The sequence below is a fragment of the Orcinus orca genome, chromosome 20, assembly GCF_937001465.1.
Source record: "Orcinus orca chromosome 20, mOrcOrc1.1, whole genome shotgun sequence".
Classification (NCBI taxonomy): Eukaryota; Metazoa; Chordata; class Mammalia; order Artiodactyla; family Delphinidae; genus Orcinus; species Orcinus orca.
The window spans coordinates 37,045,055-37,069,425 of NC_064578.1; the positions used below are offsets into that span (position 1 = coordinate 37,045,055).

At 44.8% G+C, this 24,371-nt stretch overlaps 1 long non-coding RNA gene across 2 annotated transcripts in view; it reads left to right on the top strand.

Annotated features, from left to right (window-relative positions):
* Window positions 1–24,371, top strand: part of LOC117199427 (uncharacterized) — a 111,467-nt gene that overhangs the window by 7,873 nt on the left and 79,223 nt on the right. Inside the window, exon 3 of one of the 2 annotated variants that reach the window (XR_007474408.1) lies at window positions 298–2,928. The exons of the other annotated variant lie outside the window; for it this stretch is intronic. This is a non-coding gene — a long non-coding RNA (uncharacterized LOC117199427). Of the gene's footprint in view, window positions 1–297; window positions 2,929–24,371 lie in introns of those variants that run through there. 2 annotated transcript variants of the gene reach the window in all.

Consider the following 24,371-nt stretch of genomic DNA (forward strand, 5'->3'; position numbering starts at 1 on the left):
GCAGCCCATCTCGAGGTGGTGGTCATTCTTTATTACTGTGGGCCGTGGCTATGGTGCCACAGGTCTGGCAGGGTTCTGACTCCAGAGAGTTTTTGAAATCCCTCATTCCCAAGGGATGTATTTTTAAATTCTCCAGGAGTGTTTTTGAGTTCAAGGTTGGTTGTTTGCTTGTTTACTTGGCCATCACTAATGAGTTGCTTGAACATTGCACTGAACCTTGAGCATGGCTCCAAACCCATCTTCTAAGTGTTTTCTCTACATTTGATCTCCCCATTGTCTCTGCGTGGATTTGAGAAGAAGATGGGAAGGAGAAGACAGTCTGCGCTCTGTGTCGTCACCTGCTGAGACTGCTTTCTTGAATGAGTGGTCACGCATGAGATCCTGTGCAGTACCCTCCCCCAGAATCAGCATGGTTGTCTCCACATGTGTGTTAAGATCACATGGTAAAATGCCCTGATTTTGCTAAGGGGAAGTATCCCTCCCTCTCACATTGGATGCTGCCTTGGATGGTCATTGTTGGCTTCCTGTTCTTTTCTGGCCAAGAGGTAGACTGGTGATGCAAGCTCAGGTTATAAAACACAACCTGGACTTTTTTTCTGACAGTTTTTCAAACATTGTTATTATCATGTTAAAGATAAGCTATATTCCAAAATGTGTAGCTACATTCCAAATCATGTGAAGGATTTTACTTTGTTAATTTGGATGAGATCATGGGTTGTGGGCATAATTCAAAGTGTCTGGACTTCTAGGACCAAATGTGGTCTGAGATTGATGTATACAAGGACATCGGAAACAAAAAATTAAATTGCAACAAAAGAAATGAAGATGCAAAGTAATGAGTGTTTTACTGTGTGAAAAGGCACATATGCAGAAAAGAGTCATAGTGCTTCCTCTGTGGAGGGCTCAGCCCTATAAAACAGAGTCCATTGTTGGTCTGTGGAAATGTCCCCAGAGTCAGGCCAGGAAGGCAGCATTGCTTCTCGACCTGCTTCTGAGGTAGGGGACCTTGAGTTATTCCTGGTCCTGCCAAGTTGTCTGGGCCCAACCACTTAACTTTTTTCTATAAAATGGGAATATCATTGGCCTCTTTCCTGTGAGTTTGGGAAGCCCTTCCTAGAGATTGCTACACACACCCAGCCAAACTCCCAAGAACTTGGTTCCTGAGCAGAGTGGCTGAAGAATGAAAATGGTGGGAATTTGCTCATTCCAAGGGTGGTGCTTAATCCAGGTCCCTGCTCCTGGATCTCTGGGGCTGCTCTGGTTCTGTCCCTCAGACAGCTCTGTCTTAGCCAACAGAAAGGAGTTTCCTGGAAGGCTATGTGGTAGGAGGTCCAAAGACTCGGAACATGTTTCTGCTGCATGTAGTCACTGGCGCACTTTCTCTTGATACCCTCTTTCTTGCTGGTTACATCTATGCACACAACTTCAAATATAATCTTTATGCAGAAAGCTTGGAGCCGTGTCTCCAGCTCTGAACTTTCTCCTAGCACAGCAGGAAGAATAGCTCTGCAGGGATGTGATGTTATTAGCAAAAGAACCAAATTCCCACTGCCCTGAGAGCCTACCTTCCTGTCCTAGCCACCCATCTCCTGGCTCCCTCTGTCCTAATCCCACCCATTCTGTCCTGAACTATCTCGTGCAGGCCTCCCATCCAGGCCCACTGCTGTTGCCTTGGTTCAGGCTTCCTTTATCTCTTGCCTGTTGCTTCCCTCCGCTAACTGGTCCCTGCACTGCTAGGCAAAGTCATACAAGCTCAAAAGCCTTCAGGGGCCAGGCAGGTCATGCATGTGTGTGAAGTAAAAGGGATTGTTGGGAACGGGGGTGCTGACTGGCTATCTTTAGACAGGGTTTTGTGGGCTGTTTCCAGTTTTCAGTCTGCTGTCTCCAGTCTTTAGCCTTAGGGTTGTCCAGGTCCGCTCATCATGCCTTGTGTCCTGCTCTAGTCTTCAGGTGCCATATAAGGATGAAGGTCCCCAAAGCCTCTTACAGTATACCCATGCAGCTGGAGTGCTGGGGACTTGGTGGGATCAAATAATGGGAGTGCTTTGGAAAATGTAGGTTTGGGTCAGTTTACTGTTCTCCCAATGTGCCCCTCACATTCCTGCCCTGATGCTGGACTTTGGATTCGGCTGGAACTTGACCTTCTCTAAGAAGGCTTCTCTCTTTCCTATTAAATTAACCTCTCTAAGCCTCCATCTCCTCCTCTGTAAAAAGGGCGTAAAGCTGGGCTTCCCTGGTGGCACAGTGATTGAGAGTCCACCTGCCGATACAGGGGACGTGGGTTCGTGCCCCAGTCTGGGAAGATCCCACATGTCGCAGAGCAGCTGGGCCCGTGAGCCATGGCCACTGAGCCTGTGCATCCGGAGCCTGTGCTCCGCAATGGGAGAGGCCACGACAGTGAGAGGCCCGCCTACCGCAAAAAAAAAAAAAAAAAAATGGCGTAAAGCTTCTCTCTCAGAGTTTTTGTGAGCATTACAAGAAGGGTGGCATGTGCACCCTTTATTCTCATCAAACACTGTACAGGTGTAAGGCTTTGTTGTTGAAAGTAATGGTTGGGTGGCCACGAGGTCCAACCTCCCACCCAGGCATTCAGTCAGGACTTCTGACAGTTAACGCTTGAATACTTTATATGGTGGGGAACTCACCATCTCACAAAGCATTCAGCTTCATTGTTGGATGTCTCAAGTTAGAAAGTAGAAACAGTCTCTTTGTGACAGATGTTGAGCGTCTTTTGTTCACCTTGCTCCACTGTCTTCTGTGCTTTGTGTATCCATCATATCAGATCCATTCTGCTTGAAGGGAGGTTTGTGTTCTCTCCTTAGTGCCCTGGAAGCCTCTCCTGGATGGAGAAGGAGTCTGGAGATGTTCTCTATGTGTTTTTCACAGGAAGCTTGTGGGTAGAGAGGAATGCAGGGAAAGGAAGGGGCTGCAGGCTGAGGGGTGGGTGGGTGTTTAGGGTAGGGATGCTAGAGTTGCTGTGGGGTAACAGCCAGCATCCACCAGCTGGCTGGTAGATGTTAGACCAGCACATCATTCCTCTTTGCTAGGCTCTTGGGCTGCTGAGGGGAAGCCATTCATTTCCCGATCTGGCCAGCCTAGTTTCAAATCTGCCCTGGCTGCCCTGCCTCTGTTGGAATCTAGGGTAACGTGGGGCAAGGGAATCCAGATCATAATAATCTACTAATATTTTTCTTAGTGCCCTTTCTAGAAATAAGGCCTGTAATTCTATTATCCAGTTGACTAGAGGGGAAAATTGATTTCAGGGGTTTAATTAATGTGACTTCCAAAAGCAAGTGATCTGGAGAGAAGGCAACTATTTAGTCTTAAGAAGGGTCTCTCCCCCAGAATTGTATTAAGAAACTCATGAGATAAAGATAAAAACAAATTCTAGCCCAGAGGGTCCTAGGAGAGCAATTTGTTCTTCTGTTCAGGTGACTTCCCTGGAGTGGAAAGAATTGAAGTCAGCATCAAACTCAAGGTAAGACGCTCAGAGACTGCAAACTGGTAGCCCACAGACGGGCTTCGTTTGATCTGCAGTGTTTTTAAAAAAATCCAATTGAGGACCAACAGAAAAAAGGTCATAGGAGTTTACATAAAAATCAGAATTTCCATTTTCTTCTAAAAACCTGGAGGACATGGCATCTGGGCCCCAGTCTGGCATGTTGGGAGCTGAGAGGCAGGGGTCCCTTGGTCTGGTGCGGGTTCCTCTCACCCCGCTGTCTCCAGGATGAGGAGGTGGTCAGGTGTGAGACGTGCTACCTGTAGGAACTGGAGCTGAGACTGCACTTCACAGCTTCCCTGCTCATCTGAGTCCTGATGGGAAGATTTTAAGTGTGGCCCATCAGGACTAAACTCTGGTGGAAATTCCTCGTTTAATTATTCCCAAGGCAGGAGACATGGAGAACAGAAGTGCCACAGAGAAATTAAAACAACATACAAGATACTCTTTTCGTGTGAAATGGAAAATTGTGTTTGGGTTTACTCTTTTGTTCTCAAGGCGAGACTCAAAGAAAATGATTTTTGTTGTTATTATTGTTTTTAAGAGCCCTTTAAGAGAATAGCAGCTTAGCAGCAGTTTGGGAATAGCAAGCTAGCGGATTGTTCTTCCATTAACTGTGTCATCAGTGACAGACTGGGTTGTTTCTTCCCCTAATGACGCACACTCGGGGCCTTTAGCCAGTTAATGTCAGTAGCAGGAGAATTACTGGTTAGATACTGGAAAGCCTTGTTTATTGTGCCCAGATGCAGACAGACCCTCAATCACTGGGTCAGTGGTGGCTCAGGGATACTGCGGTTGTGGTTGAACATCCCTAATGTTTGAGTTTCCTAACTAGGTTTGGATATCTTTGAATAAGTCCTTTATGTCAAAGAGCTAAGTGAATTTAGACCTTTAGAACAACTAAAGTGGTTCAGTGAAAGCATCTAACATGTCCAATTAGCCTTCTTCAGAATTGAATTATAAGGAACATAATGAAAAAAATTTCAAAATGGAAGTAGTCTCATTGTACAGAACTTTCTCATAAAAACTTGAAATTTGGGACCTTCCTAGTGGTCCAGTGGGTAAGACTGCACGCTCCCGATGCAGTGGGCCCAGGTTCGATCCCTGGTCAGGGAACTAGATCCCACATGCCTCAACTAAGAGTTCGCATGCTGCAACAAAAAGCCCGCATGCCACAACTAAGAAGTCTGCATGCCACAACTAAGAAGTCCACATGCTGCAACTATGAGTCCGCATGCTGCAACTAAAAAAAAAGATCCTACGTGCCACAGCGAAGATCCCGTGTGCCACAACGAAGACCTGGTGCTGCCAACATAAATACATTTTAAAACATTTGAAATTTAATGGATATTCATAGATATTCATCCATCCAAAACTTATTGAGCACCTACTGTGTGCCAAGCATGACTCTGGGAACTCAGATGTGTGGACAAAGCTGGGACAGAAAGCAGGTCAACTTTGCCCCTACTGACAGGTGAGTACTGTTATTTTGACTGGTCACCAATTATATTTATTAACAACAGATAGGAGCCTAATGTGTTAAAGGACTTACTGCATGGATCTACATCATTGTTTTTATGGTTGCTTAGTATTCCAATAGACGGATGAATCCTAGTTTATTTAGCTACTTTCTGATGTACATTTTGGGCTGTTACAAATTTTCACTATCACAGTGTACTTGCCTGATTATTTCCTTAAGACAGGGTTTCTCAACATTGGTACTACTGACACTCTGGCCTGGACAATTCCTTCTTATGGGGGCTGTCCTGTGCATGGTAGAATGCTTAGCAGCTTCCCACTAGATGCTGGTAGCATCTCCCCAGTGTGACAACCCAAAATATCTCCAGACGTTGCCAGATGTTCCTGGGGAAAACTGCCTTTGGTTGAGAACCAACCACTGCCTTAGAATAAATTCCGATAACTAGAAATTCTGGATCAAAGGGGATGAACAGCTCTAAGGTTTTGCTTATGCATCCCAAATTAAGGGCTGTGGGAAATTATACCTCTTGGTGTAGGTATCCTCCTACACTGGTGGAAGTATAATTTTTTTTAAGTTGAGGTGAAATCCACACAACATACAATTATCATTTTAAATTCAGTGACATTAAGTATATTCAAAACAGTGTGCAAACCCCAGTTTTCTCTAGTTTCAAACTTTTTCATTAGCCCCAGAAAAACACTCTATACCCATTAAGTAATCACTCCCTATTCCCTGCCCCCCCCCCAATCCCCATCTGCTTTCTGTCTCTGGACTTGCCTATTCTGGATAAAGCATATCAATGAAATCATGTAATATGTGACCTTTTGTGTCCAAGTTTTTTCATTTAGCATAATGTTTTTGAGGTTCTTCCAAGTTGTAGTGTGTTTCAGTACTTTATTTCTTTTTATGGCTGAATAGTATTACATTGTGTTTATATATCACAATTTGTTTATCCATTTATCTGTTGATGAACATTTGGTTTGCTTTCATCTTTTGTCTATTATGAATCATGCTCCTATAAGGAGTATAAGTTTTTAAAATTTCCACCTATCAGATTGACAAAGATTAAAAACAACATTGAGACATTTTAAATTTCTTTGATGTTATAATGTTATTTGTACCAGTCGCCAACGAATATGTTCAAGGAGAATCAGATTCCTTGATGTGGACAATAGCAGCCATCTCGATGTTTGTCATCAATCAGTGAACCTGGAAATATGTGCTGGGTACTTTCTGTTTGGTCCTGTGCTAAGTGCGGTGGCTGGTGGGATTTTCAAAAGAAGCATAGAGTTGTCTACTAATTTACACCCCCCCCGCCCCGCACGGCCCCTGCCCCCAAGGGGTTTATTCTCCAGGATTGCATGGGGGCATGTATTCTGAGTTTGATTTGTTATTAGCTATTGATTATGTACCTCTTGGCTTTTAAACATCTCTCATGAGGCAGATGATCCTCCCGTGAATTATCACAGTGTTTGAAGTTACACAAAGTTCATTTCCTCAAAGTTGCCACACAGAATAGCCTGTGGCCATCACATTTGCAGAATTTTGGGCAGCCATCTTTCCAATATTTACCCTTTATGCATCCGTGGAATTTGCAAGATGCTTTTTAAAAAATATTTTATTTTTTAAAAAAAGAATTTCAGTTTTACTGCTGCAGAGGAAAAATCCCTATTAGAGTTAAATGCTGTGTTAAGGATTTAGGAAAATAGGATAAACACCTTGTAGTGGAGTTCACTCTTTCTTTGCTAGTCCACTGTCATATGCTTCAGCATGTGATAATTATAATTTTTAAAATGGAAATATAGTTGATGTACAATATTATGTTAGTTTCAGGTATACTATATAGTGATTTGACATTTACACACATTATGAAATGATTAGCATGATAAATCTAGTAACCATATGTCCCCATCCAAAGTTATTAAAATATTATTGACCATATGCCATATGCTATATATTATATCCCCATGGCTTTTTTATTTTATAACTGGAAGTTTGTTCCTCTTAATCTCCTTCATTTTGCCCAACCCCCAACTCTCTTCTCCTCTGGCAACCACCAGTTTGTTCTCTGTAACTATGAGCCTGTTTTTGTTTTGTTTTGTTTGTTTTGTTTTCTAGATCCCACATATGAGTGAGATCATACAGATTTTTCTTTCTCTGTTTGACTTATTTCACTTAGCGTAATACCCTCTAGATCCATCCATGTTGTTGCAGATGGCAAGACTTGATTTTATTTTTTTATGGCTGAGTAATATTCCACTGTGTGTGTGTATATATGTATGTATATGTATATATATCTCACATCTTCTCTATCCATTCATCTATTGATGGACATTTAGGTAGAGTCCATATCTTGGTTATTGTCAATAATGCTGCAATAAATATAGGGTTGCATACATCTTTTCTGATAAGTGTTTTTGTTTTCTTCAGAAAAACATTCAGAAGTGAAATTGCTGGTTCTATTTTTAATTTTTTGAGGAATTGCCATACTGTTCTCCATAGTGGCTGTACCAATTTACATTCCCACTAACAGTACACAAGGGCTCCCTTTTCTCTGCATCCTCACCAACACTTGGTATTTGTTGTCTTTATGATGATAGCCATTCTGACAGGTGTGAGATGATATGTCATTGTGGGTTCCATTTGCATTTCCCAGATGATTAGTGATATTGAACATATTTTCATGTGTCTTTTGGCCATCTGTATGTCTTCTTTGGGGAAATGTCTATTCAGATTTTCTGCTAACTTTTTAATCAGGTTGTTGATAATTATAATTTAGAGAGAGTCACATACTGAATTTAATACATTAACAACTTCTGTATTAGTTTGCTAGGGCTGCCATAGTAAAGTACCACAGAATGGGTGGCTTAGACAATTTAGTTTCTCACATTTCTGCAGGCTAGAAGTCCAAGATCAAAGTGTTGGCAGGCTTAATTTCTTCTGAGGCTCTCTCTTTGGCTTGCAGATGGCCGTCTTCTCTCTGTGTTTTCACATGATCTTTCCTCTCTGCCTATCTGTGTCCTAATCTCCTCTTCTTGCAAGGATACCAGTTGCATTGGATTAGGGCCCACACATATGACCTCATTTTATCTTAATTACCTCTTTATTAAAGACCCTATCTCCCAATACAGTCACATTCCGAGGTACTGGGGGTTAAGACTTCAATATAAGAAATTCAGGGGAAGACAATTCATCCCACAGCCTTCCTAATGTGGACAGTTATTGGAAGCCAGATAGAATTTGTAAAAGGTTGGTACTACGAAATGTTCCAAAAGTAATACATCTTTATCACTTTCAAGTCCATTTTGTTAACTTTAACCTATCTACTTCAAAGTGTTGCTAAATTGGGCTTGCTTTATTAAATAGATATCTTATTTGCGATTTGTGCATTGTTTATATTTGAGATGATGAGAAAATAAATCCAAGGGGTAGGTTAACCCCCCCACCATATATATTCTGCCTTTTTTTCTCTTTATTGAGATACAATTCACGTATTATAAAATTCACTCTTCTAAAGTGTATAGTTCAGTGATCTTTATTATTCTCAGAGTTGTGCAATCATCAGCACTATTTAATTGCAGACCATGTTCATCATCCCCAAAAGAAACCTGTACCCCTAGCAGTCACTCTCCATAACCCCTCCCCAAGCCCTGGCAATGACTAATCTTTCTGTGTCTATGGATTTGCCTGTTCTGGACTTTTCATATAAATGGAATCATACAATATGTGGTCTTTTGCATCTGCTTTCTTTCACTTATGTTTTCAAGGGTCGTCCATGTTGCAGCATGTGTCAGTACTTCAGTGATTCTTATGGCTGAATAATATTTCATTATATGGACATACTACATTTTATTTATTCATCAGTTGATGGATATTTAAGTTGTTTTCACTTTAAGGCTTTTATGAATAATGTTCCTGTGAACATTCATGTGCAAGTTTTAAAATAAACATTATTTTCAATCCCTTGGATATATACCTAGGAGTGGATATACTGGGTTATAACCTTTCTTTAGCTTTTTGAGGAAATGTCAAACTGTTTTCCAAAGTGGTTGCAGCATTTTACATTCCCGCCGGTAATGTGTGAGGGTTCCAATTTCTCCACATCTTTGCCAACACCTGTTATTGTCTGTCTTTATTATTATATCAATCTAGGAAGCCCACTTTTAATTTGCTCTTAATAGTAAAACTTTATTCACAGATAATGTGGAGGCAAGCACCTGACTCCGAATTTGGAAAGTTCTGGCTGCTTTGCCTTATTTGTTTCCCTGAGAACCTTCACTTGCTATTGTCTATTTCCCGCTTTCTCTTTGTGAGTTTTGGGTTTGCAGCAAACAATTCAGCTGCTGCCTTAGAGGCTGGTGAGAAGTCACTTGCAGGCCCTGCCCACACTTACCCAGGATCTGATGAATTAATACTCCCACCATGTACACCTTTCCTGTGTCGTCACCCTGCCCTACTGCATTAAGTGAGGTTTGACTCTTTTTTAGTACATTTTTTTTTTTTCTGAATCAGTAAGGAATTTATCCCCTTCTACTGTCTCACCTCTCTCCCAATTATGTAGTTTAACACTGATTCTTTTTCCCTCCTTCTAGGCATATAAAGTACTTGTAGCTCCCTTTTTAATGACAAATCAATTCCAACACCTTAATGTTACAGACTTGGGAGAGCAATTAAGTTTAAAGCTTTTTGCTCTGTTCCCGAATCTTTCTGTTTAAAAGCTCGAGTCATCCGTGATTGATGGAGGACATTAGTGAGAGAAGTTAGGCCCATTTTGATTGATTTTGTTTACTTTGAAAATAGTTTTCTCGCTTGTCAAATGGATTAATGATGAGAAACGAATTGTGGGACCAGGTTGGGGGAAGGGAAGAGAAAGGCAGGGTTCAGAGTCCCCTTCTCGGTTAAGGATGGTGGGCAGCTGCAGAGCCCCCTCCACTTGCCGGTACACAACCATGGCCTTGTGCCCCGCACTGCGGGGTGTGTGCAGGGTCCCTGACTCATGAGCGTGTCTACTGTCAGGAGGAGGTGGGGCTGGGGAAACAAGCATTTGTGTAATTATTTGTAGTGCTGTAATTCCAGCTGCTTCACCTCAGGTTCTTTGCATATTGTTTCTTCATAGCTCAATGTACTCGTCCTTCATAGCATTTAAATATCAAATACTGTAAGAAAATATTTGTTATATAAAATTAATGCTATCTCTCCCTCTAGATGACAAACTCCAGGAAGGCATGGACTATTTTTTTCTTGTTCCTGGCTGAAGCCTCAGTGTCTAGCTTTGTGCCTGTTCCTAGTAGATGCTCAATAAATATTTGTTGAAAGAAGGAACAAATGTCATGAAGGTAAAATAGAGTGCACAATGGGGCATTGGCTGTATTGGGGGAGGAGGGCGGTGGGCATTGGCTGTATTGGGGGAGGAGGGCGGTGTGCAGGGTGGTCTCTGAAGAAATGGAGGATGAGAAGGAATTATGTGGGTGAAGAGTTATAGGGAGGGGAATTCTAGTAACACTGGAATTAGTAACACTGCAAACTCAGAGAATAATGAATAAAATCACAAAAGCATGTATGAAGTATTCAGGACCTGCGAAGCTGGAGCTGCAGGGAGTTCCACGTGCTTGGTGTGCCTGTCTTCTTTACTTTGGGGGATAATTTCGTGCAGGATTATAAACCAGACTCTGCCTTAACCTATGAACTCATTAGATGAAAGAGGATTCTGGAATTTGGGTGCCAGAAAGAATCTGCAGCCCAATGTCAGGGGGCTGGTGGCCAGCGTTGGAAGGCTGGGCTGTGGGTGCTTATGCTAGAGGCACCTCCACCAGTGAGCACGCTGTGCCGGCCGTGGAAGGCGCCTCTCCTTGACTGTCCCCGTGAAGCCCCTGCCACAGTCTAACCTGAAATCCTTTCACTGTGATCCCAGGCTCTTGCCTTTGTTCTTCCTCAAGCAGAAATGAGGCGAGGCTGATCTGTCCAGCTGTTTAGCTTGGGTTAGCTCCTGCAGCCCTCCTCGGCTCACCCCCTTCCTGGTAGGGATGAATGCAGGTGGCTGGCTTCGCCTCCTGGGGGAGGAGGCCCCCAAGGACACCCCGGCTCCTCTTGGTGCCTGCGGGCTGCTGGCTGCCACCTCCTGTTGCCATCTTCAACACTTGACTTCACATTTGCCTGTCCTCTGTGCCTTTCCCAATTTGTCACGATTATTTTAGGGATAATAGGGAGACCACTGAGAGTGGAGGCAGCCAGCAGCAGCTTTTGCAGGTGATAGACACCTAAAGAACTAAAAGAGATGGGATTGGCTTGGCCTCTGCTCACTTGTAACCTGTCACACGTCACCTGGCCTTTGGTTGCCTCTCTGCTCTGTGGCTCTTGGTAGTCACAATCCATCATACTTGCACCACAGAATCACTTATTCTAATGAGAGGACCTGGCTTGTAAACATTCTGAAAACAGACGTTGAAAAGGATATAATTTTTGGGCTTGTGTTGGCTCGTGGTTCATGCTAACACTTCCTGTCTCTAGCCAAGCTTTTAAAATCACCCTTGACTAGAATGTAGGTGAGATTTGAGCAAGAAAGAGGGTGGATTCTCTGGTCAAGATATGGCAAGTTTTTGGTAAGTGAAAGTTAACTTTTAGTTTGTTTTTTTCACATGAGAGATGATAGCATGAATTTAAATTTGCTTACTGGACAATCATTGCTCTGACAGATGGGATTTCTACTCAGTAGATCACATGGGCAGAAACTGTGAGAGACTGAGACAGAGAGGCCATCACCCTGCAGAGTGTTGCCACCTTGCTCCATAAACGTGCTTCTGATTTTCTACAAGGTGGGCTACTTGTTGTCTGCGGCAGTGTAAGGTTGATTGTCCTGTGACAGAAATGGGATGCTCTGAAATTTAGCCACTTTCCTTGTACACAGGCTGCCTTTTTGTAAAGTCTTTTCACTCATTCAAAGTTGTCATGTTCCCCTAGTGCATCAGAATAATTGAAGTTTGACCGTAATTGCCATAATTCACAACTTTACAGCAATTTAGAAGGAAAACAATTCCGAGTTGCGTGCTCCTTATCATATAGAATGGTCCAGATGACAAAGCTGAGAAGGCAGTACACTTTAATTATTGTGTAGGACAGGCGCTTGGCGTCTGGGGAGGTTGGGGCACAGCCAGGCAGATTACAGCAGTTAACGTGGGCAGGGGACAGCCGGCATTTGTCTCACAACAACAGGAATGAGGATGAGACTGTTTAGAAACATTAACATGCAGGCAGCACTGAGTGGAACTTTCTAACAGCTTTTGATGTCCATGGATGAGAAGAAAGTTCTCATGGGCAAGAATGAAACTTCTGAAAGAATTAGAGATGAAAAAGAATTACAGAAAGGGGCCCTCCCACATACTTCTGGCAGGGGATGTGGCTGTGTACAGCAGCACCATTTGTGGATGGAATGCTGAAAGCCACGGAGCTCTGTGGTTCTGATGCCCACATTGGCATAGCGAGAAGATTGCGGCCTGAGTCACGGGGCTGGCCTGTGAGGTGCAAAGGCAGCAGGAAAAATGATCAAATGGCTACAGGGAAGGATGGAGGGCATCTGGATACCAGGAAAGATATGGCAACCTGGATCCCCAAAATCTGCACTGGGAAGAAGGGCTGGGGTGGCTTCAGAGCCATAGCATGGTGGGAGATGGGTGGGGATGGGGCCACACAAGCTGGCTTGCTAGGTGCAGGGCCCCGGGGCCACAGGATACCATGGCAGATGCAAGTGTTGAGGGGGGAGCTGGGCTGCTGATGCTGGTGCAAGGTGGCGTGCCAGGGATGCTGAGGGCCAAGACACACAGTACAGACAGTGGAGTGTCCACTTTTTGGAAGCAGGCCCTGGGGATAGAGATGAAGAAACATAGACCTTGCTCTCAAGGAGTCCAGAGCCAGGGGAAGGGACACACACAATATAAGATCAGAGCTTAAATACAGATAACGTTTGCCAATGATGAAAGGCTTCATAGCGATTTGATTAAGCCACTGGGACAGAGCCCAGCCCCTGTCGGTGTGTTCAGGGACAGTATGGTGTCTGTCCTGATGCCAAGCTCACAAAACTCAGGAACACCCTTCCTGGACCCCACAACACGTCCATTTGGGCGACCTCATCATTGGGAACTGAATCGTGGTTGCACTTGATTCCAAAAATGGGGACAGAAGTTGAACTTAGTGAAAGTTTTATTTCTTTCAGGTTTTTTTTTCTCTAAGTCAGAAGAGTTCAGGTCCTTTTGTCCATCCTTACAGGCATGCGCTAAGCTAGTGATTCCAAACCTTTATGTGTTATGGACCCCTTTAAGATATTACCTGACCGATAAAGTTGTGTGCATTTTTGAGGGAGAAATAGGGATTCTGATGAAAGCTATGGGGTGAATGTGGTTGACTCAAGGGACCACTGACATGAGGCAGGGGGAGAGGGAAGCACACAGGAAATATGTAGGTAAATACTGAATTTTTTTTTTTTTTTCTTTTTTTTGCAGTATGCGAGCCTCTCATTGTTGTGGCCTCTCCCATTGCAGAGCACAGGCTCCGGACGCGCAGGCTCAGCGGCCATGGCTCATGGGCCCAGCCGCTCTGCAGCATGTGGGATCTTCCTGGACCGGGGCACGAACCTGTGTCCCCTGCATCGGCGGGCGGACTCTCAACCACTGCGCCACCAGGGAAGCCCATAAATACTGAATTTTGTAAAGCTTGTTTTTCTGTTCAGAAGTCCGCTATTGGCAAAATTGGGAAAGGCTAGTCTTTTCTTTTCTCTTTTTTTTTGAGACTAAATTCTTTTTGTTTTATTTTATTTTATGTTTTTTTAATACAGCAGGTTCTTATTAGTTATCTATTTTATACATATTAGTGTATGTATGTCAATCCCAATCTCCCAATTCATCCCACCACCACCCCCGCCCCCACTTTCCCCCCTTGGTGTCCATACATTGTTCTCTACATCTGTGTCTCTATTTCTGCCTGTAGAACAGAATGGTTCATCTGTACCATTTTTCTAGATTCCACATATATGCATTAATATACAATATTTGTTTTTCTCTTTCTGACTTACTTCACTCTGTATGACAGACTCTAGGTCCATCCACATCTCTACAAATGACCCAATTTCATTCCTTTTTATGGCCGAGTAATATTCCACTGTATATATGTACCACATCTTCTTTATCCATTTGTCTGCTGATGGGTATTTAGGTTGCTTTCATGATCTGGCTATTGTAAATAGTGCTGCAATGAACATTGGGGTGCATGTGTCTTTTTGAATTATGGTTTTCTCTGGGTATATGCCCAATAGTGGGATTGCTGGGTCATATGGTAATTCTATTTTTAGTTTTTTAAGGAACCTCCATACTGTTCTCCATAGTGGCTGTATCAATTTACATTCCCATCAACAGTGCAAGAGGGTTCCCTTTTCTCCACACCCTCTCCAGCATTTGTTGTTTGTAGATTTTCTGATGATGCCCAGTCTAACTGGTGTGAGGTGATACCTCATTGTAGTTTTGATTTGCATTTCTCTAATAATTCGTGATGTTGAGCAGCTTTTCATGTGCCTATTGACCATCTAGGCTAGTCTTGAGCAAAAACAATTTTCCTTCCCCTTCCCTAGGCCAAGTCTTAGGAGGACATGAAGGGGTGATTCACCGACAGAGGAAGGATGGAGGGACCAGGATCCTTCCTATGGGGAGCGGAGGATGGCGGAGTGGGATGGCGGGGAGGAGCCCCCACACCAAGGATGGGGTGTGGATGGGAGCAGGCCCAGCAGACCTCGAGAGCACCCCTCCCCCACTCATAGGCTATGGACAGTCTGCTGTCTGGGTGGTCAGGGTGTTCCTGATGAATGGACAGAGGGTGAGGTCTCAAACACTTTGGGTGCAGATGGGCCCTAACTAAGGGGGAGCAGAATGGAACGACCGGTTTCCTGAGTCCAGCAATGGTGACCGTATGGTTGCGCGTGCCTGCACCAAGAAATGGCTCCTCCTCCTTCCAAGGACCTTAGTGCGATATGAGGACTCAAGTTAACCCCCAGGTGATCTCTGACCCTTGAATAAAGGACAACAAGCAGGACAAGACGTGGTGTGAATAGCCTACTGAGTGCCAGGTGAGCCAGTTACCATCCACCCACCTACCACTTTGGAGTGGGAGGTGCATGTAAAAGAGGTTATTTTGGGCAACTATTTTGTCTTGTTTCTAAAAATATGTGTTGTTTAAAAAATAACAATGTACTACTGAGAAAATAAAAATTACCCACACTCTCACTCCTCCAAAGATAATCACCCTGAACATTTTTGGGTCTATTTGTCTGACTTCTTTGTGCTTATAGGAACAGTTAGAAATCAGTAACAGTGGTGCAGACTGGTCCATGTTGTTCTGCCTGGATTTCTTTTTTTTAAAAAAAATTATTTATTTAATTAATTAATTTAGTTTTGGCTGTGTCGGGTCTTCGTTGCTGTGCGTGGGCTTTCTCTAGTTGCTGTGAGCAGGGGTCACTCTTTGTTGTGGTGCGCGGGCTTCTTGTTGCAGTGGCTTCTCTTGTTGCAGAGCATGGGCTCTAGGCATGCGAACTTCAGTAGTTGTGGCATGCGGGCTCAGTAGTTGTGGCTCACGGGCTCTAGAGCACAGGCTCAGTAGTTGTGGCGTGGCATGTGGGATCTTCCTGGACCAGCGCTCAAACCTGTGTCTCCTGCATTGGCAGGTGGATTCTTAACCACAGTGCCACCATGGAAGCCCCTGCCTGGATTTCTTGTAAGTCATGCTGCCCCTCGTGGGACAGTGCTCAGCCCCTAGTGTGGGTGTATCCTGGCTCCCATCACTGGGCAGTTGGGTTGTTGCCAGCTTCTCACTTTTGCAAACGGGGCCATGATGAACCTCACTGAGGTTAAATTCCATTTTTAGGAATTTATTTTAAGCAAACAATTAAGGACATATGCAAAGTAAAGTTATGTTTTGAAGCCTTTGGATACATATCACATTACCTGGACAACTATTTGACAACCCCCCACCCCACCCCCCAGCAGATGTATGTGAGTCAGTGTGGCTGATGACCTCAGAGGAAGATGCCAGGAGCTTGTCGTCCAGGAAACTCCTGCTCATATGTCCTTCAAGAGACTTCAGCCTTTCTCTCCTTTATCTGGCACAACAGAAACCAACAAAACACAACCACAGCAATAAAAACAACTTAAAGTTGGATATTTAACCAAAACAAGTTTTCCTTTTGCTTGCTAGCAATGAGGATCTGCTTTATTGGGTGTTAAACTCTTTACTAGAGGTTTTACTTAGATTTTGGCAGTAGTGTCAAGGTTCACAACCAGCCTTTCTGATCTTGGAAGTGTTATTCAAGGGGAGATGGGGTGGAGGCAGCTAGACCCGGCAGGTGAGAGGAGCCTCCTGGAGAGCCTCGCCTGTACCCAAACTGGACGAGCCTCCATCACCTCTTCTGCCCAGTCACTCTGGGCCACACTTCTCCTGACTTGTCTTCTCAGAGCTTCCCGGTCAGCAGAAGTTCTGCTCTTGTCCATTGAAAACATAAATTCAGGTTAGATAGAGGTTGTAGTCCCAGCACCTAGAACCTTGCCTGATACGGAGTAATCAACCAATAAATTGTTGAAAGAGTGAATAAAACCCCATCCCTTCAAATGTATCTTTGGCCTTTGTTGACTTTCTTTCTATGTCGTAGGCTGAAGCAGGGCAGAGTATATATTGGGGAAAGCTAACATGGATGAGTGGACTTGTCCTTTTCCAAGATAGGAGTGGGAAGGAATGTCCAATATCATGGATATTTTCCTCTCCTTCTAAATATTTTATGTCTGGGCTCTGCCCTCTGGGTGTGACTTTCTGAAACCTTCTTGCTGCATCTTCCCTCAAGCCCAGCATCTCAGAAAACCTGTGTAGGCCAGGCAGAGGGTGGGGAGGGGAGGTCAGGGAAGCTGCAAGCGGGGCTTTGGATGGACCTGGGCAGCTGCGCCCGGGAGACACCTGAGGGCACAGCAGCGGAGGGGAGCGAGGCATTGTCATGGCAAGATCTTCATCTCTGAAGAGGAGACTCTCCAAGAGCGGACTGTTGGCTGCGAGGATGCCCTTCAAGCGTCGAGACCTAGGGTTTTGTACTGTGAGTGCTGTCACAGCCCGCTGTCATGGACAGGGACCTTCACAAGGGGCGAGGGAGAGCCCGGAGACAGGCCCACCTTGCCTTCCCCAGAGCACGCAGCCACTGGGGGAACCCTGCAGGGCAGGCCCGTTGGGCTCAAGCTCCAAAGGCTGAGGGCTAGTTGCTCCATTTCAGCTTGGGGGATCAGATCCTAAAACCAAAATGGAAGTGGAGATGGACGGAAGAGGTGGGATTGGCTCCACAGCACGATGGAGAACTGCATATTGATCACATGGGAAAAAAGATTTTTAATAAGGAGAAATAATTACCCAGTGAGTCAAGTGTCTGACTTTGCTGAAGATTCAAGCCAGCTTGAGACCAGAATGGGAAACAGCTGGCAAACATTTTAATCAAGGGAAGGCAGCAGCTCTGCCCCCTTTTAAAGCAAGCCCTGTGGCCTTGCTTATCAGTGGAAGTAAGAAATGATTTAGTCACCAGGATGGAGAGCAGCTTCAGAGAAACCCAGCGTGAAGACACTGGTGTGCGGGAGAAGGGAGACGGCCTGGGAGCGTTTGAGGGCCAGATGTCACGCAAACCACAGGATGCGGTTACAGCAAGGACGGCTGGGGTCTGGGCTGGAAGGCGTCTGAGCCGGGAGAGGCAGGGGGGCTCCGCGTGGAGGCCACGCCCCGTAGTGGGCGCGGCCTGGCAGGTGGGCCCCACAGGTGCACAGGGAAGGGCCTTGTCACCGAGCTGCGACTGTAAGTAACTTCCTTGCTCAGGCTCACAGACTGCAAGGCAGCGGAAGTAACGTGATGTTATTTCCCATTTGTCTTTGTCCTTTCTGGCATTCTAACAGCGGACACGGCTGAATCAAGGCCCCTCAGCGGAGGGAGGAAGAGACTGTGCGGTGTGGGGCGGCCCAGGAGGGATTTCCTGCAGGGCGTGCTGAGGCGGGGCGGGGGCGCAGATGGCAGGCCGGCTCCATCTGGGTTTTTCCCTGCACCCTGAGACCTCTCTACCAAAGCCTGCCCGTTTCCTTCAGGATCTTTCCAGCTCTGATTATCCCTCAGTCCTTTCCTTTCAAAAACCATTATTTCGTTCATTCATTCATTCACTGTAGTTTTTACTGGTGGAAGATTTCATCCATCCACTGCCAATTTTCCCCACATCCCACAAGCACTGGAGGAGGGCTGCTTTTAAGGCGGCTCTGTGCCCAGCATGGGGACCACCTCTTGAATAAAACATTACCCCACACTCTGAATTCATTTCTTCTCTCAAGGAGCTCAGAATTATTTACATGAGTACACTCTCATTTAAAACCTTTACCTTCCTCAGAAAGCTTGTTAAAGATGTGATTAAAGAAATAATCCTGAAACTTTTCTTATTTGTGGAATAAGGTTCTTTCTCCTGGTCCTGAATGTGAGATTTGAATGCCAAATAACTGAAGGTTTTTTTTTTAAGAGTTCACTAAGCTCTTTGAAGACTCTTGGTGCCCTGTGCTATAGTGGTTAGAAGCAGTTGGTGTTTGAAGGCTGGGGTAACTGTCAGGTATGGAACTGCACAGCCTTGGCTCTGGAAGGATGATGGTCTGTGAAAATGACGTTAGACTCTCTGCAGAAAGCCCCCCACGCCTCCCCCCCACCCAGGGAAGGAAAAATCAGCGTGGCCCAATCCTGACCTAGCTCAGGATTTTGAGGGGAAAGAAGGGTGGCTTAGCCTCCACTGACTACACCCCTTCTCCTCCTGAAACATCCAATTATGACCCTTCTCATTCTCTACCTGTGAAGTGAAGATTTCTGACCCCATCTGTGGTCCCCTCCATGCTGACACACTATGATGACTAATGTGCATGAGCTTGAAAGAGTAGAAATAAAAAGTAACGCCCCCCGCTGCTCAATTTGGGAAGTAAAGAGAGTTGAGCCCCTGAAGGTCTTTGGAATGACCCCAGCCCCCGTTTGCCACCTTGCTTTCCAGTTTCTTCTGGAAGTAACATGCACTGGTCTGGAGAGTGAGCGGGATAGAGAGACTTACTACATTCACCTGATATAAAAACCCATCTCATCCGAGACACACTTATGTTTTGTATGAAAGAAAAGCTCTTTCTCCTTATACAATGCAATTACACATAAATACTTCATGTCATCTGCTCTTGAAATTTTAGCAGCAGGACTTAATGCTGCTGGTTACCATGGCAACAGGCAAAGCTGGCAATTTTGAATATTAGTGTATTATTCCGTGGTAAATTTCATTTCTGTGTATGTGTGTGCATGCACATGTATGCGTGTGTGTCGTGTGTGTGTGAAGGGTGGTGCTGCATGGAGGGGATAGTTTATAGACCACACAATGTCAGAGAAGTCAAGAGGTGAGACTGTCACCATTATTCAGGGGAACACATGAGAAAAGTCGAGCCCAGTACAGGTATTTGCCATTCCTTGATCATATCTTTTTTTGAGAAAGATTGAATTAGTCTCAAAATGGACACATGACAGTTTTGTTGTTGTTGTTTGGTAATGGAGACAAACATGCTGGGATAAAACACACCTACTGTGGGGCCCAGAGTTTTCTTTTCATTTTTCTTTTTTGGTTCTGTGGCTCCTCTGAAAACTCCACCCCTTCTTGGACCTCCTGTTTCTCCTTCCCTTGTGGCTGCTGGCACCCTGGTGAGCCAAGTATTTGGGGCTCTGGGGCTCTACTGTCTTCAGCTCACTTGGCATGTCTCTGCTTCCCACCTTTGAACATTGGTTATGAGTCTGCATGTCTATGTTACACAGTTCTTTCCATCTTATTCCAGAAATTCTGTTCTCTTTCTCCTTCTGCTCTCTTTGCATGCTATCAGCATTTTCAGTACCTCTCTTGTGTTCATTCTTCCTTTCTCCCAAACATCTCTGCTTGGCTTTATTTTATTATTATTATTATTATTACAGACAGGTGTTTTCTATGTGGTAGAAAAGATAGCCCCTGGCAGCTCCAAGTCAACATCCTTCCATCTTAGAAGTTGTCTTTCTACTGCAGTTTCTCTTCCCAGCACTTTTTATTAACCCCAGAGAAGGGCTCTGATTGGTCCTGGTTGAATTACATGTGCACTCCTGGGCCAATCACTGCCCTGGGTGATACTGTGACGGGTTAGGCCTGGGTGGTATGTCCACCCACAAAAGAGGATGGGCCCAAACAATGGCTAACATGACTCACTGCAGCAGGGATTGGGAGGCTGGGAACTTTCCTCTCTTTCATAGTTCCGTAGGGAGGATATTAGGTCAGTGTAAGGAGACTAAAAGGGGAGTAGGGTATTCTGTGCTTCTTGTTAACTTAGGGCTGAGATTTCTTCAGTGGTTGAAAGTCAGCTGAGGTTCTCAGTAGAGATGACTGAACATGTACACTAACTGGCATGTTAGTGGAATTTTGAGAGTGAAGAAAAAGTAACAAGATTTTTTTGAACCATTCTTTTAAGTGAATTATAGTTAATTAATTGCCATTCCTTGATCATATCTTTTTTTAAGAAAGATTGAATTAGTCTCAAAATGGACACATGACAGTTTTGTTGTTGTTGTTGTTGTTTGGTAATGGAGACAAACATGCTGGGATAAAACACACCTGGCAGGTGGATTCTTAACCACTGAGCCACCAGGGAAGTCCCTATAGTTAATTTACAATGTTGTGTTAGTTTCAGGTGTCCAGCAAAGTGATTCAGTTATTATAGGTTATTACAACATATTGAATGTAGTTCCCTGTGGTATATAGTAGGTTCTTGTTGTTTATCTGCTTTTTATACAGTAGTGTGTATAAGTTAATCCCAAACTCTTAGTTTATCTCCCCCCCTCCCAAAGAAAAGTAACAAGACTTTAAAAAGATATAAATTCAGGAAAACAAAGAGAAAGGGAAATAAAAAAAATCACTCAAAATTTGGAAGTTGAAAAGCTCATGGACAAGTGATAACTGATTTGGTTTTCCTCACTGCTGGCTTAGGAGTCACCTCTCTCTGCTCTGCTGAGAAGCAGATTGATTTACACTGAAGAGCCACTGAAAGGCTCAGGAAGTGCCACTTTCAGGTACCTCTGGAGGTAGAGGTAAAGGCAAGGCTTGAGAAAGCAGAAAATCTGTTTTAGAAGCAGTTAGAACCCCCAATTCTCTTCTGCTCCATGCTGGGTGGTCATTGGCTTTCCCACTCAGGGCAGGAGGGAGAAAGTTTCTTCTCAGAGAAGATACAACAGGATCTCTGACCTGGGGGATAATAGGCACAGCAGCCAGCAGGGGTGATACACTGAAAATGTGTTGTTTTGACTGTTTCTATACTAGCTTTCTTCTGGCAGTCAGCCTGTCCAGTTTTCCAGAGATAGTGACATTGGCAATTCTTTAATGGAATGGCTCCATGAGTGTCGTCCAGTAAAGCCCACGGTTAAGTCCCTCCATGCGATTAATCTGCCAATCAGCGTGTGAGTGTCCTGAACTTAAATAGAGCTGATAGCTTGGGGACCAACAGACATGTGAGGAGTGCCTCTAGTATGAAAGAGGTAAATAAAACCAGAAATATCCTCTCATTGTTCTATTTTATAGCAGATTTCTTTCATGTTTGTCTTCTAACATTTCTATAGGAATGTTTGTTCATGTTCTCCAACTTTTTTTTTTTTTCCCCAAATGCTTGGCTTATTTATTTATTTATGGCTGTGTTGGGTCTTCATTTCTGTGCGAGGACTTTTCTCTAGTTGTGGCAAGCGGGGGCCACTCTTCATCGCGATGCGCGGGCCTCTCACTATCGCGGCCTCTCTTGTTGCAGAGCACAGGCTCCAGACGCACAGGCTCAGTAGTTGTGGCTCATGGGCCTAGTTGCTCCGCAGCATGTGGGATCTTCCCAGACCAGGGCTCGAACCCGTGTCCCCTGCATTAGCAGGCAGATTCTCAACCACTGCGCCACCAGGGAAGCCCGTTCTCCAACTTTTAATTTTCAAGAACACTTTCTTGTTCTCAGAATATTCTTTTTTGCAGCTTTCTTTTTTAAAAAACAAAATTTTATTACACTGGGGACAAAAAGAAGATCCTAGAAGCTTCCAGAAAGAAAAAAAAAGGTACGATATCAGGAAGCAGAGTGGCTTTGAACTTTTCAATAGTAATACTGGAAGATAGAAGCCAATGATGGATCAGTGTCTTTCAAGATTAGGAGGAACATGATTCCCAGTTTAGATTTCTATATCCAGCCAAACTATCAGGTAAGTGTAAGGGCTGAATAATAACATTTTGGAACATTTAAGTCCCATGGGCTCCTTGTCACAAATTGGAAGATGTGCTCCACCAAAGCTAGGTTTTAAAAAGAGAGAGAGAGAGAGAGAGAGAGAGGAAATCATAGGATATAAGAAACAAGGGTTCTGACTCAAGAAAGCTATGAAGGGATATCTAAGGTTGAGGGTGAAAGGAAATCTTGGTGGTGACAACTGTGTACTGGATATGAGGGCTCCAGCCTGGAGTAAGTCAAAAGGCCATGGGAGAGATTTCTTCAAGAAGAACTACTTGGAAAATGGCAGGCAGGGAAGTGTTGTAAGGTGGTGGTGGGGATGTTCTGAAAGAGGATTGTTCTGACTATGGAAGAAAATAGATAATTCCTAACAGTACACTTATAACTCCCCTTTCTTGATATTTCAGAGATATCAAAGTATTAACAAATTTGGAAGAAATTTGTATTAACAAAATGAGTTGAAAGTGGTTGCCTCTGGGATTTGGGGGTGGGTGGGGCAGAGGGCTGCTGTTTTTGTAGCAAGCCTTGTAAAATCACTTGATTCCTAAACTATGAGCATGTGTACTTTTTTGACCCAAGCCAGCTTGGAGATCATGCCTGGCCCCTCTGCAGTTGCCTGTCTGATGTTGGGTTGTTGCCTTCTCCCCCCACCCTAAGTGGGCAGCACCCTGTGCTCAGAGCTGCTCATCGCAGTCACTGCTGTGGACAGGCAGCCCTGTCTTCTTGCCTACTGCACCTCATCTCCAAAGCCAGTTGCTTCCTTGTTGAATTAAACATGGTTTCTCCTGTCTCATTTTGATATTGAACATGGCTTTGAACATTTCTCCAAGTTTGGAGCTGAATGGCTCTAGACAGTAGCTGTAAGGAATGCTGACGGAGTATAGGGGGAGGAGAGGCATGTAGGGCGTGCAGGGGGGGTAGGGAGGTGGAGGGAGCTGGGCCCTGGCTGGGCATTTTGGGTTGTGGCTTGGTATCCAGCAATCTGTCCCCAAGGCCACGCATGTGGAGGTGTGGCGCTGCTTGTCCTGACCAGCTTGATGCCTTCCTGAGTCTTCTTGGTACAGGTGGCTGGGAGGCAGCCTGACTTGTCCCTGTGTCTGAGACTCTTGGGTGACTTTTGGGGCTTAGGCTTCCACTGCTGTGCTCCTGGGGGTGGGATGCCCTTTAGACACCACCCTCCCTGGCAGGAACTTGACTCTACTATTCTCAATGCCTGACCCCAATACCACCCATTTTAGGGATCCTGCTGGCCCCCCCACCTTTTTTTTTTGCGGTACGCGGGCCTCTCAGTGTTGTGGCCTCTCCCGTTGCGGAGCACAGGCTCCGGACGCACAGGCTCAGCGGCCATGGCTCACGGGCCCAGCCGCTCCGCGGCATGTGGGATCTTCCCGGACCGGGGCACAAACCCGCGTCCCCTGCATCGGCAGGCAGACTCTTAACCACTGCGCCACCAGGGAAGCCCATGGTCCCCCTTTTGAGGAGAAATCCTTTCTTCTTTGTACTGCCACATCTTCACATTTTGGCCTCTTTGAGTATGTGTCTCTTTCAAACGTCTATGGTCTTTATGAGTCCCTGCTATACCCCCAAACTCAGTGGCTTAAAACAGAACCACAAGCCTTGCTTACGAAGGCTTGGTCAGATATTCCAATAGTCAACATTAGTTGATGATATCGATGATGATGTAGGCAATGATAATGATTTGCCTATTATGTATCAGGCACTGTGTGAAGTACATTTTCCAAACCTTTCGTATTTGTTGGAATGTGCTAGGGAAAACGGAACTTCAGTGTGATTACAAGTGTGGCCTTGGCTTCTGAGTCTTGGCTTCTCTGATTGCCCACCCCGCACCCACTCCCCATTCTCTTGGTCACAGCACCTTCATATCTCTGTGGGGAGCCTTTCCTGGCTCATTGAAGCCATTCTTGGGATTGTCAAACTAGTGTGGGCACATGACCCAAACATGGGCAATTGGACTTGTTTTCTTGGGACTGTGAATCTTCAGGAAAATAATGCTAGAGTGCAAAACATCAGTTAAGGGCCTGTTGTTGGAATGAATGAGCTCTGACAAAGTTGT